Source organism: Malaya genurostris, chromosome 2 (genome assembly GCF_030247185.1).
Source record: "Malaya genurostris strain Urasoe2022 chromosome 2, Malgen_1.1, whole genome shotgun sequence".
NCBI classification, from domain to species: domain Eukaryota; kingdom Metazoa; phylum Arthropoda; class Insecta; order Diptera; family Culicidae; genus Malaya; species Malaya genurostris.
In genome coordinates this window covers 188,244,420-188,257,757 of record NC_080571.1, presented here as the reverse complement: position 1 = coordinate 188,257,757, position 13,338 = coordinate 188,244,420, and positions in this window count along the sequence as shown.

The following is a 13,338-nucleotide window of genomic DNA, read 5'->3' as shown; positions in this document are numbered from 1 at the left end:
TCGATTTCTACTTAATGGACAGTGAGGCTCACTTAACTTGTCTTCTGACATATGCAGTGATGCATCAACATATGCCTTGTTTTTCATAGTTGCTTCTTTTTTGTCTAAGTACGGCCCTTGCGATACTTCTACTTTAACTACTTCGGTTTTCTCTGGCTGCTCAGGAAAGATTTTAATTTCTAATATTAAGGTGTGATTTTCTGCTTCGGCAAAGGCTTGTATGTTTTCTCTAGTTTTAAAAATTTTTGCCGCTTGCCGGTCGATTTCATTAAAATATTTGGCGGCTGCCTCTATTTATTTAAGAAAATCTTTGTTATCCTCCATTTTAACTGTGTACTTTCAAGATTTGTTTATAAGAAAAATTTTTTACTACTGTACTCTGGCGATGATCCTTCTTGTTGTCCGCTCGGCAGTCCTCTCCGTGTATATGCGGTGCAGCTTGGTGATGAATCTTCCAGCTGTGTAGATCATCAGGCAGGCTGCTTTGATGATTCCTGTCCAGGTTTGGGCGTCGTTTCCCAACTGGACGTACGTTGTGTTGGTATCGGTCAAGTCGAACCAAAAAAGCAAAGTCATTACATTCCTTTGGTGGAATTTGGCCTTTCTGTTTCAACCGACTTCGCAGCCGATTCTTAGTGTACAGAATCATTGCATGGCTAATAATACTGAACTTCATTACTCATCACTGCTCTAGCTATATATCAGATACACAACATGGTTTCATGCCTAAACGGTCTACGTCCACAAATCTTGTGTCGTACACATCATACATCATTCGATCTATGCAAGCGCATCATCAAGTCGATGCCTTTTACACTGATTTCTCGGCTGCTTTTGACAAAATTAATCACCATATTGCAGTTGCCAAACTCGAAAGGCTTAGGTTCAGCGGTTGCTTTCTCAAATGGCTTGAATCATATCTGACAGGTCGAAATATGACTGTGAAAATAGGAGACAACGTCACTTCACCATTCATTGCGAGCTCCGGAGTTACACAAGGAAGCCATCTGGGACCGTTCATATTCTTATTATACCTCAACGACTTGAATTTTTCGCTGGAATGCATGAAGCTATCATTTGCCGATGATTTCAAATTGTTCCATCTCATCAAGGATTCTGAAGTTCCCACTTTCTTACAAACTCAGTTAGATGTATTCTATAACCGGTGCAATGTTAACAGGATGGTACTAAACGCCTCAAAATGTTCCGTCATCTCATTCTCTCGCAAACGAAACACGATCACGTATGACTACTCTATTTCGACAGCGGTCTTGGAACGAGTTTCATCAATCAAGGATTTACGAGTGTTATTCTAAGCTCAATTTCAAAGATCATATTGAGTATACTACAGGGTCCGGCACTCGAAGTGTAACCAATTAAAAAGGCCATAAATTCAGTTTGGAAAATTACTTTTACTTAATTCAAAGTACAAAATGTGTAAAAATAATACAAAATTCAGAATCCATTCACTTTTGCTCGATATGACCACCTTTTGCCTTGACTATGGCCTTGAGACGGTCAAAAAACGAATCGCAAGTTGCCGAATGTGACTTGCAGGTATTTAGGCCCACTCGCGGACAATAACTTTTTTCAGCGCCTCGAGACTGGTGTATCTTTTAGTTCGGACTTTGCTCTCCAAAATGACCCAAAGAGAATAATCCATTGGATTCGCATCTGGTGAATTCGAGAGCCATTGTGTGGACGTGATGAAGTTCGGAACGTTGTTTTTCAGCCATTCTTGGTTCACTCGAGCTTTGTGAGACGGTGCTGAGTCCTGCTGAAACATCCATGGTCTGCCACCGAAATGTTTGTCTGCCCACGGCTTCAAAGCAACCTCCAGAATACTTTCCCGATAATATGTCGCATTTACCTTGATGCCAGGCTCGATGAAAACGATTGGAGAGCGCCCATCTGCGGTTACAGCGGCCCAAACCATCATCTGTTGCGGGTGCTGCCTCCTGGTGGCCAATCGATGACTCAAATTTTCGTATGAACGGTTGGTCAAGTAAACCCTATCGTTTTGAGAGTTTACGAATTGCTCAATTGGAAAAATTTTCTCGTCAGAAAATACAATGTTCGGAAATTGACCGCTTTCGGCCAAACGAAGCAATTCCTTCGCTCTTTCAAGGCTAACTTGTTGCTGCTTCGGTGTGAGATCATGCGCCTTTTGGATCTTGTAAGGCTTGACCTTCAGATCATTTTTCAGTATGCGGCGGATGCTACGGTCGGATATTTTCAGTTCTTTTGCCATTTGATTGGCACTTCGTCGAGGATTTCGTTCAAGTCGCTTCTTCACTTTTTGAACCATCTTACGTGACGTTGCAGTCTTTTGATGACTACCTCCATGACGTTTTGCGATGCTACCAGTATTATTGTAACGAGTTATGGTTCGATAAACAAAAACTTTATTCACTTTAAGGTGTTTGAGCTCACGAAAAATCGCTGGTTGTGATTTTCCATCTAAATATAAAGCAATCACACTATTACGTTTTAAATCCATCACTGATTTTTTTTCGCGTTCACTTTTGGCAAAATGCTTTCTTGCGCTTGTAAACAATACAACTCCGAACTGTCATTTAACAAATTTCTAGAGAGCTGATGCCCGTGCGTCAGCTGCGCGAGCGGTCTGAAGTTGGTTACACTTCGAGTGCCGGACCCTGTATATCTAAAGCTTCTAAGATGCTAGGACTTATGTTCCGGATTTCAAAAAACTTCAACAACGTATATTGCCTGAAATTGCTTTATTGCGCTTTAGTCCGCTCTACTCTTGAGTACGCCATTTTTATTGCGGATTTGATCCAATCCCGAATTGATTGTGTGAATCTTTTTCCACAGCTAAGCTTCAATATCCATCGTCGTAACTTGCGGTTAAACTCTTTCTTCAGAATCCCTCGTGCTAGAACAAACTATGGATTTAATGAACCATTTGCTAGTATGTGTCGATCATTCAACGTTTGTTCAAATGTATTCGATTTTCATTTGTCCCGCAGCACTGTAAAAAGATCTTATTTTCAAGATTTTTCGCCAGCCAGCTTTCCTTATGAATTGAGGGTTAAATTATAGATATTTACAGAAGATAGTATAATAAATAAATAAATAAATAACGTTAAAGACTTTCTTGGAACCATTTCATGTGTTTTGACTTTCTCATATAGAAAGGTTATGCAATCACTGTGAAAACCGGCTTTTGAACCGAGGCCCGGAGGGCCGAGTGTCATATACCTTTCGACTCAGTTCGTCGAGTACGCAAAATGTCTGTGTGTATGTGCGTACGTGTATATGTAACGTTTTTTTGCACTAACTTTTCTCGGAGATGGCTTATCCGATTTTCACAAACTTAGATTTAAATGAAAGGTCTTGTGGTCCCATACAAAATTCTTGAATATTATTTGAATCTGACTTCCGGTTCCGGAATTATGGGGTAAAATGTGCAAAAAATTGTGAAAATAAGTGCACTAACTTTTCCCAGAGATGGCTAAACCGATTCTCACAAACTTAGGTTCAAATGAAAGGTCGTATGGTCCCATACAAAATTCCTGAATATTATTTGCATCCGACTTCCGGTTCGGGAGTTATGGGGTAAAATGTGCAAAAATAAGAAAATATATGTTCTAACTTTTCTCATAGATGGCGCGACCGATTTTCACAAACTTAGGCTCAAATGAAAGGTCCTGTGGTCCCATACGTAATTCCTGAATTTCATGCGTATCCGACTTCCGGATCCGGAAATATAGGGTAAAGTTGGTTAAAAATTATATACCATCACTGAAAATGGGGAAAAACCATAAAAAAATTTCTAAATCGACCTCAAATCTTTTCCAATTAATAGTTTTTATCAGTAGACGGTCGATCAAACCGATTTTGGTTATTCTTTTAAGAATCGAAGAAAATTATTTTTAAGAATACCACAGTATTATGAATGATAGTATGATTAATATGAGAAAGGCATCATTACACCACTAGGGCCCGATTTCTAGAAGACTAGATATGAATACATACAGAGGAGAATCGATCAAAATCAACAAAACAGTAGAGAGTTATGGAAAATTCTCAAACAGCTTATCAAGCCTACACATAGTGCATCGAAAAGTATAACTTTTGACGGTAAAGAAGAACACACAGAACAAATTATATCTGAAAAGTTTAACAGTTATTTCATAAATAGTGTTCAGCAGATCAATCAAAGTATTGAATTGGTAGGTGAACCTGTTGAAATAACACAGACGATGAATAACTATTGTAGACTTGATGAATTTCAACCAATCACTTTTGAACAATTGAAAAATATTTGTTTTAATTTGGGAAAATCGACGGGTATTGACAATGTAAACTCAAAAGTGATACAGGATTGCTTTCATGTTATCGGACACGATCTACTGGATTTGGTAAATGAATCGTTGTACACGGGCACGTGCCAAAAGTGTGGAAAGAATCTCTGATTGTTCCTATCCCCAAGGTTACTGGAACGGATAAAGCCGAGGAGTACCGTCCCATTAACATGCTGCACACGCTGGAAAAAATTTTGGAACTTGCTATTAAAGATCAGCTGATTAACTATTTGAACTCTAACAGTTTGCTAATACCGGAACAATCGGGATATCGTAAGGGTCACTCTTGTGAAACCGCTTTGAACCTAGTATTGGCAAAATGGAAGGAGAAAATCGAAGCCAAAGAGAGTATTTTTGCTGTGTTCTTGGATCTGAAGAGAGCCTTTGAAACAATTTCAAGACCTTAATTGTTGCAGACTTTGCGGCGTTTTGGCATCGAGGGAATGGCACATGAATGTTTTGAAAACTATTTATGTGGTAGATCTCAAAAGACTGTTTTTAACGATGTAATGTCTAGTTCCCTCGGCAATTCACTTGGTGTGCCTCAGGGAAGTGTGTTAGGTCCTATTCTATTTATCATGTATATTAATGATATGAAGCGAGTCTTACCTTTCTGTGATATAAATTTGTTTGCTGATGATACTGTTCTGTTCATTACGGCTAAAGATTTCAATGAAGCTGTTGCACATTTGAACGAGGATCTAAGTTCGCTGGTTCGATGGTTAAAATTTAAGCAACTGAAACTAAAGTCGCGAAAACTAAATATATGGTTATTTCTTCTGGTAGCAACGGTCATGACGCCAATGTGGAAATTGATGGTGAAATTATTGATCGCGTTAGAGAAATGAAGTATCTTGGAGTCATAATTGATGAAAAGTTAACATTCAAATCTCATATCAATAACGTCATCAAGAAAATTGCCAAAAAATATGGTATATTATGTCGATTGAAAAACGACTTAACGACCCATAGTAAGATTCTTTTGTATAAAACAGTCATTTCACCACACATTGACTTTTGCCCATCCATTCTGTTTCTTGCTAATAACACACAAATCTTGAGATTACAGCGACTGCAAAATAAGATCATGCGATTAATTCTAAAATGTAGTAGATATACCTCCTCAGATTTTCTACTGAACGCATTACAATGGCTTTCAGTTGCGTTGTCCGAGCGGCGAGAGGGGTAGTTCTTTCAAAGCACTTATAGACCGCACTTTAAATTCTTTTTTTTTTTTTCTTTTTATTCTTCTAATAATTTTTCCACTTTAACGCCCTAACTATCCTACAGCACATAATTTTGTGCCTGACCTAACTCTTATGTTAATCGGTGAACACTTCGAACTATTCTTTTCTTAACTACTGCTTTTGGCCCGAGTAATGGTGTTTGATTACGGCGTTATTCGGTCGCCCAAGGAGCATTACTCTTACAGTAGAATTAAGAAAAAGCCTTGTCCAAACCAAAAACCGACCCTTTTATACTCCAATCTATGTAACTAACAAAAAGCTATATTTATATATATATATATATATATATATATATATATATATATATATATATATATATATATATATATATATATATATATATATATATATATATATATATATATATATATATATATATATATATATATATATATATATATATATATATATATATATATATATATATATATATATATATATATATATATATATATATATATATATATATATATATATATATATATATATATATATATATATATATATATATATATATATATATATATATATATATATATATATATATATATATATATATATATATATATATATATATATATATATATATATATATATATATATATATATATATATATATATATATATATATATATATATATATATATATATATATATATATATATATATATATATATATATATATATATATATATATATATATATATATATATATATATATATATATATATATATATATATATATATATATATATATATATATATATATATATATATATATATATATATATATATATATATATATATGTCTGGTGGACTATCTACCACCTATAACTACCTACGTGAATTCACTGCGATCGCGTCGCTTATGTACATAATCAATTAATTCGATCGGTGATACAGTTTTTTCTGGCTGATGCAATATGTTGAAATAGCCAGCCGTGGGCATTGCAATAACTCTACTGGTCTACTGTCTGTACTAGCTAAGATATAGATTTCTATGGAAAAATTAGGGCTGCTGCATGCCCCCTTACTTACTGAGCTTGATGATACCATCAAGTTGATTGCGTGGGTAGTAACTTAACACGTTATGTTAACGAAATGTAAAACTTTTAGCCCTAAGATTGCCGTTACAAAATAATAATAATTTTTGGTTCCTTTTTTTTTGTTTTGTTTACATATTCATTTGTTACATACTTTGTTTCATTTAAATATTTGATAAAGTTAGCTTCCCTAACCTTACAATGCCGTAGCGTGTGCTTCCATTCCAGTCCCAGTGCCGGCTTGTAGTCGCTTTTGTCTGTACCTTCTCTGTGGGGTGGGGTGATCGAACGGTTGCTAGTCTTGGACTCTGGGTGCCGTGTCATTTCCTCCATGGTAGCTCCTTCTTCTCGTCTGGTTCTCATAGTCAAACATCTCAGTTAGTATCCTTCGGTTTGTTGACCATAGTTTAAGAATTAATCGCTGTTTCGTTTGAGTTTTAAGTGTCATCGAAACTACTGCATTATTCTGCCCGATGAGTTGAGGCTTCTAGCGTATCTCCAAAAAATGTTTCGTCTGGTTTCGTGGTCGCTTTCCCAATGATCATTGAATTCTTTTCCTATGCTTGTTTATGGCACTCAGTTGAGCTTTGACGATGCCCACTGAGTGAAAGACGGGGTAGTACCTTGTATTGTTGTGGCACCCCCGCGCAGATCATTTCCGACGGTGTCGACTACGTTTACTTCCTTCTTGTCTTATTTCGTGAGAGATATGGGATAGCACTTTGGACTGTTGTGCTGCACCCGCGCATCGTCTTTTACTGTGTTGACTGCGTTCACTTCCTTCTTGTCTTCTTTCGTGAGAAATATGGGATAGCACTTTGGACTGTTGTGCTGCACCCGCGCATCGTCTTTAACTGTGTTGACTGCGTTTTACTTCTATTCGTTGCTATGGTCCCCAATACCGAATCTGCACTTTCTTCCGATTTACTGGCTCTTGTGTTTATATTTCCGACATCTTGATGGGTCCACGGTCCCCTTTGTCTTCGACTTGCCACCGCATTCGACCACACCCTCTCGTTCTCTTAGGTAGCTTTGCTATGCTACCGACATCCTTCCTTCTTGCACGACCGCGATGAATACGTTGGACGCACACGTTGGCCAGGGCTTTTATTTCTTCTAGAACTAATCTATTAATAAATTTGCATGCGCATAACTATAAATTGTAACTACCACTCAATTGTTATCCTTTCTATAAAGCATTATTTCCACTGAGTTTTAACATAAATCAAATTTCGTAAATAATTGAAGACTCATGACTGATTATATATATATTTCCACTGAGTTTTATACAAATCAAATTTCGTAAACAATTGCAGGCTCGTGTTTTTTTTCTCTGATTATATTGCTCGTTTTTCTTATCTTTCCGTATTGTATAGTTATTTTTGGAACTCATAAAGAAATCTATCTAATCTATCTTTGGCAATCAACATACTATTAGCTTTCCTTTAACTTTAATGCAATTAAGTGTATATGTCGATATATTTATTCGTCTATAATTTATCTCGACTGAATTTCCGTTGAGGTACCCGTCCTTTCGTTGAAGTACCCATCTGCCGACAATACGTCTGTCTGTGGAAATAAAAATTTTTTTAAAGTTGCGGCATGCGAATGCTTGTTGCTGGTTATTATGAACCTTTGTCTTATAAATATGTCTGTTTTTTTTTTGTATTCCCTGCAACTCACTTTACATGCCGAATATTTTAGCTTATCTTACCATGAATGCTGCTTACATTTTGCTCATCTCTATCCATCGACTTTGTTTTACCTTTATTTGCCTCTGGTAATTGCTTTCTTCCTTCTTTCTGCTTGGTTACTTTTTCATCCAGGTCGAATGGTCAGTTCAATGCCGCAACTATTCCCCCTTACTTACTGAGATGTGTTTTCGGCGGTCTATATTGTTCTAAAAACATACTTAGATTTGTCTTTTAGATTAATTTGAACAAAAATTGTGAATAAATCAGATATATATGTTAGTATACATTGTAAAGTGATTTATGATAATGAATTGTATTTCTCTTCATCCTTTCAACACGTTTTTTTTAGTATCATTAATTAATTTCCTATTTATTTGATTTATGTATTATTCCTTTATACGACCCTGCGTGATTCGTTGAGTGTTGTATTTATCTTGTCATAAATAATTTGAGGTTTCAAGTAAAATCCGATTTTCAGGTTCATATTCTTGTTTCATTACGATTGTCGCGAAGTCTTGTTTGAGTATTGAGAATTATCACAAAATTTGATTTCATCTCTATCCAGATGCTTTGTTTAATAATACAAATTGCCATTCCGTTCAAAATAGTGCACACTTTCTTTTCATTCTGGGGTCCGGCTCCCCTTGTCCACACACACTAGTTTCCACACTCATACTGAAGAAATTGCTAAAATACCTTTATGGCATAGGAATTATATGCTGGCCAGCGTCGTTTTGGTAATCGTTAATATGTCCACTAGTTTCTTATATCGTTCTCATTTTGTTGTCCTCTAACGTTGTGTCGTATTCTAATTCCATCACGTCATTGTTGAATTATATTTTTCATTATATTAGTTTAATGTCTAACTACGAATCAATATATTTGTGCTGACCTAATTTTTATCATGTCATTTTATTTTGAATCCATAAACTCTATGAAAAAAAAAACCCGTTTGAGTATCCCCTTTTAGTTATATCCCATCATCCTTTTACTACTACAAGGTGAGATGAAAAAACTGCAACAAAGTAAAACGCCATAATTTTTTCATTTTTTTTTAAATTTTATTGAATGAAAGCAAAAAATGTCGGAAATAACATCAAATTTGAGAATCGGTTTAGATTTGTTCGAATTGGCCACCTTTGGCACGAACTATGGCCTTCAAACGGCCAATGAAACCATCACACGCTGCCCGAAAGTGGCTCTGCGGTATTTTGTCCCATTCTCGGCGAAGCGCTTGCTTGAGATGATCGACACTTTGGTATTTTTTAGTGCCAACCTTGCTTTCCAAAATACCCCAGGCACAATAGTCCAACGGATTGGCATCCGGAGATTTTGGTGGCCATTGTGCGGTGGAAATGAAGCGAGGAACCTCATTTCTTAACCATTCTTGGGTGGCGCGTGCTGAGTGCGATGGTGCTGAGTCCTGTTGGAATGTCCAAGGTCTGCGGCCGAAATGTTTGCGTGCCCAGGGCTTCAGAACTCCCTCCAAAATATTTTCGCGATAGATTTGCGCATTTATTTTGACCCCACGGTCGATGAATACGAGCGGCGAGCGACCATCGGCTGTTATGGCGGCCCACACCATCACCATGGCCGGCTTTTGAGTTCTGGTGGCCAACCGAAGTTGCAAATTTTCAGCTGACCTCTCTGGCAAGTAAACACGATCATTTTGTTTGTTTACAAACTGCTGGATAACGAATGGTTTCTCATCGGAGAAAACCAAATTCGGCAGTTCACCACTTTCGGCCAAGCGAAGCAACTCTTTAGCTTTTTCGAGTCTAACTTTTTTTTGCGCATCAAGGGGCTGGGGTCCACTAGGAGATTGATAGTACCTATTAGCTCTCTCCGGATAGTACCAGCCTAGATGCCGTGTGGAATCCGGCGGAAAAAAATGAACCAAGAATAGATCCACTGGGTTCCTGCTTCCATGTCGTAAAAGGCGACAATTGCAGGAGTTTCTTTTCCCTTTCAGCTATCAGATGTTTTCAATATTTCACTTCTGATTACTCTATTTTACTAAATTATCTCTTCATTCAACCTATCATTTTCCGTCTAGCTTCGAAGAAAAGTTTTATTTCGAATGTTTCCTTCTTCCATGCTATTGATTGTCTTTCAGGATTATAAATTGAAATGATAACTATTGCACAAATCCGTTGATATTACAAAGTTAATAACAGAGATAAGATATATGGTATATTGAATACATAGTAAAAAACACTTGATATTAATATTCCAAACAATAAATTAATATTTTTATTTCCAATTAATAATTTTAATAAATAATTAAAATAATAAAGCGGAAATAATAAAGAATCAAGACGCGCGTGAAATTTTTTACCTTTATTTGGTGATTTAAAATGACTTAATAACAACTGTTTTGAATATGTCAGTGCAATGAATCAGCTATTTTGTCTGAATCCTATTCACTCGTTTATTTTGTATCACGTAATTTCATTTAAAAAAAAATAGGGAAGTTTTTATTCTTTACGCGATAGTATTGCAAATTTTTCTTTAGTTTCCTCGAATAAGATCTGTGAATCAAGACTTCCCGGGACTTCAATATCGGATATTGTAGAAACGTTCACTCGGGATGTCAGTCAGTTTAGTGGTGCATCCGAGCCTCTTGAAACCGGCACATACTGAGTCGCGCGCGAATAATACCAATACTGAAATTTTTACTAACAAATATCCTTCTCCCGTGACACTTGTGGAGTGCGCAGTAGTATATACGGCCTCTAGTAACAACAAGTGTTGGACTAACATCCCTTCCCATTCCTTAGACGATCTACGTTCGGGCCTGGCCGGCGCCGGTACTGATCAATGAATTCTGGGATTACCAGAAGATGTACATTGAAGGATGATTTACCAGTCCCAGGTCGGATCATCTAGAAACTCCCTGTACAATTTCAGCTAATCCCGATCAGTAACGGAGTAGCAACCAGGGGTGGTCGCTCAAGCTCAAGCTCTAACTTTTTTTTGCGCATCAGTAAGATCTTGCACTTTTTGGAACTTCAATGGCTTTAGTCCAAGCTCATTTTTCAATATTTGCCGAATGGCATATTGCGATATGTTCAGCTCACGAGCCATTTTTCGGCCACTGCGACGCGGATTTCGTTCAATTCGCTTCTTCACTTTTCGAACCATTTCTGCCGATGTTGCTGTTTTTTTTCGTCCACTTCCTTGACGTCGGGCTACGCTACCAGTATCACGGTAACGAGCGATGGTACGAGACACAAAAGATTTATTCACTTTTAAATGCTGGAGGGCTCTAACGATAGCCACTTGTGGTTTTCCAGCCAAATGCAAAGCAATCACACTATCACACTTGAATTCCATCACAAATAACTTTTTTTCTGAAAAATTCCCACCAAAATGCTTTTGTGCGCTTGTAAATAATATAATGAGCTGTCACTAGAATAAATCTGACAGCTGTGGGACGAGCGGTTTAGAAATGACAGCAGTCTGAAGTTGGTTGCAGTTTTTTCATCTCACCTTGTACTTGATATTGTTTCCCTTGCATTAAGTTTGCTTTCCATTGTAAGCAAAAATATTTCTCATAATTCTCTCTTTTGTGATTTTTTTTTTATTTTTATCTTCTTATTGTTATCCTGACTGATTTTTATGCATGGAATTTTTTTTTACATAATTTTTTCGTAATCCATAGATCTATCCAAGTTGATTTTTCTTTGATACTTTTAACCCTGAATCATTATTTAATGTTTTGTTCGTGTTGATATCTAGTCGTACACCTTTGAATAACTTTTGTCCGTTTTACATTAATTTATCTACACTTTTATGTTGCATATTCAAACAATATCGCTTTGTCGAATATATTTTTCGCTATTGATTTTCATAATTTGTTAACTTCAATTTCATCTTGATTTTGTGTTTCAAAATCTCATACACTTTTTCATGATTAACAAACAAACGATCTTTATCCCATTATTTCGTTTATTATTATATTGTATTAACGGTTATCTTTTCAGTTAAAAGACTCTATAGAGTGGAATTTTTTTTTGTATAAATCATTCGGTATATCTTTTCAAGCGATTATTATGGATCTTCTCAAGCCTGTTTCCATTTTTAATCGTTGTTGTCTGTTCACTAGGTAGAGCGACTACTTCATATGGTCCTCTCCAGAGTGATTGTAATTTTTGGCCTGCGCCTGTGGGATTGGTTTTGACTAACACTAAGTCTCCCCACATTGGCTGCCACTCGTTGGAGTTTTTATCATATAATTCTTTGCGCTTGTGTTTAGACGCAATTAGATTCTCCCGGGCTTGGTGGTGAAGTCGTTTAAATGTAGATCGCATTTCATTGACGTAGTCCTCATAGTAGAGACCATCATTATCGTATTTGTAAACGGAGTTTGAAATGTTCGCCCGTCTTCCGTATAATAATTCAAACCCGTTGAGGAATTTACAGTGGTATTATATTCGAAACTGAAGAATGGGAGTAATTGATCCCATGTTTTCGGTTCGTTACCTACGTATTGTCTTAAATAGGTTTTCAATTCCCTATTCGATCGTTCCACCAAGTTTGCTTGTGGATGATATGCACTTGTAGTAATTTTTTTAATTTTTAAAATTTTACATACATTTTTCATAAGAGAACTAACAAAATTGGTTCCGTTATCGGTTACCAATTCGGCGGGTGTTCCATATTTACATATATAATTATTCACGAAAGTTTGCGCGACCGTGGCACTCTCTTGATTTTCCATCGGTGCTACAATTAGATATCTAGTCAGATCGTCTTGCATCACAAGTCCGTATCTGTTCCCCCATTCTGACTCGGGTAATACCACTATGTCCATATACAATTTCTCGAACGGTTCGGACGATGTCGTGGTAATTCTCATTGGAATTTTGTTCGCTCGACCGATTTTGTTTTTCTGGCACGAGCTACATAGTGGACTCATTCTTTTCAACATTCGTTTGCTTCCAACATGTCCGCCTAGAGGAGCATCGTGGAATTCTTTCAACGTAGTTTCGCGGTCTTTTTCCGGCACCCACATCCTATCTTT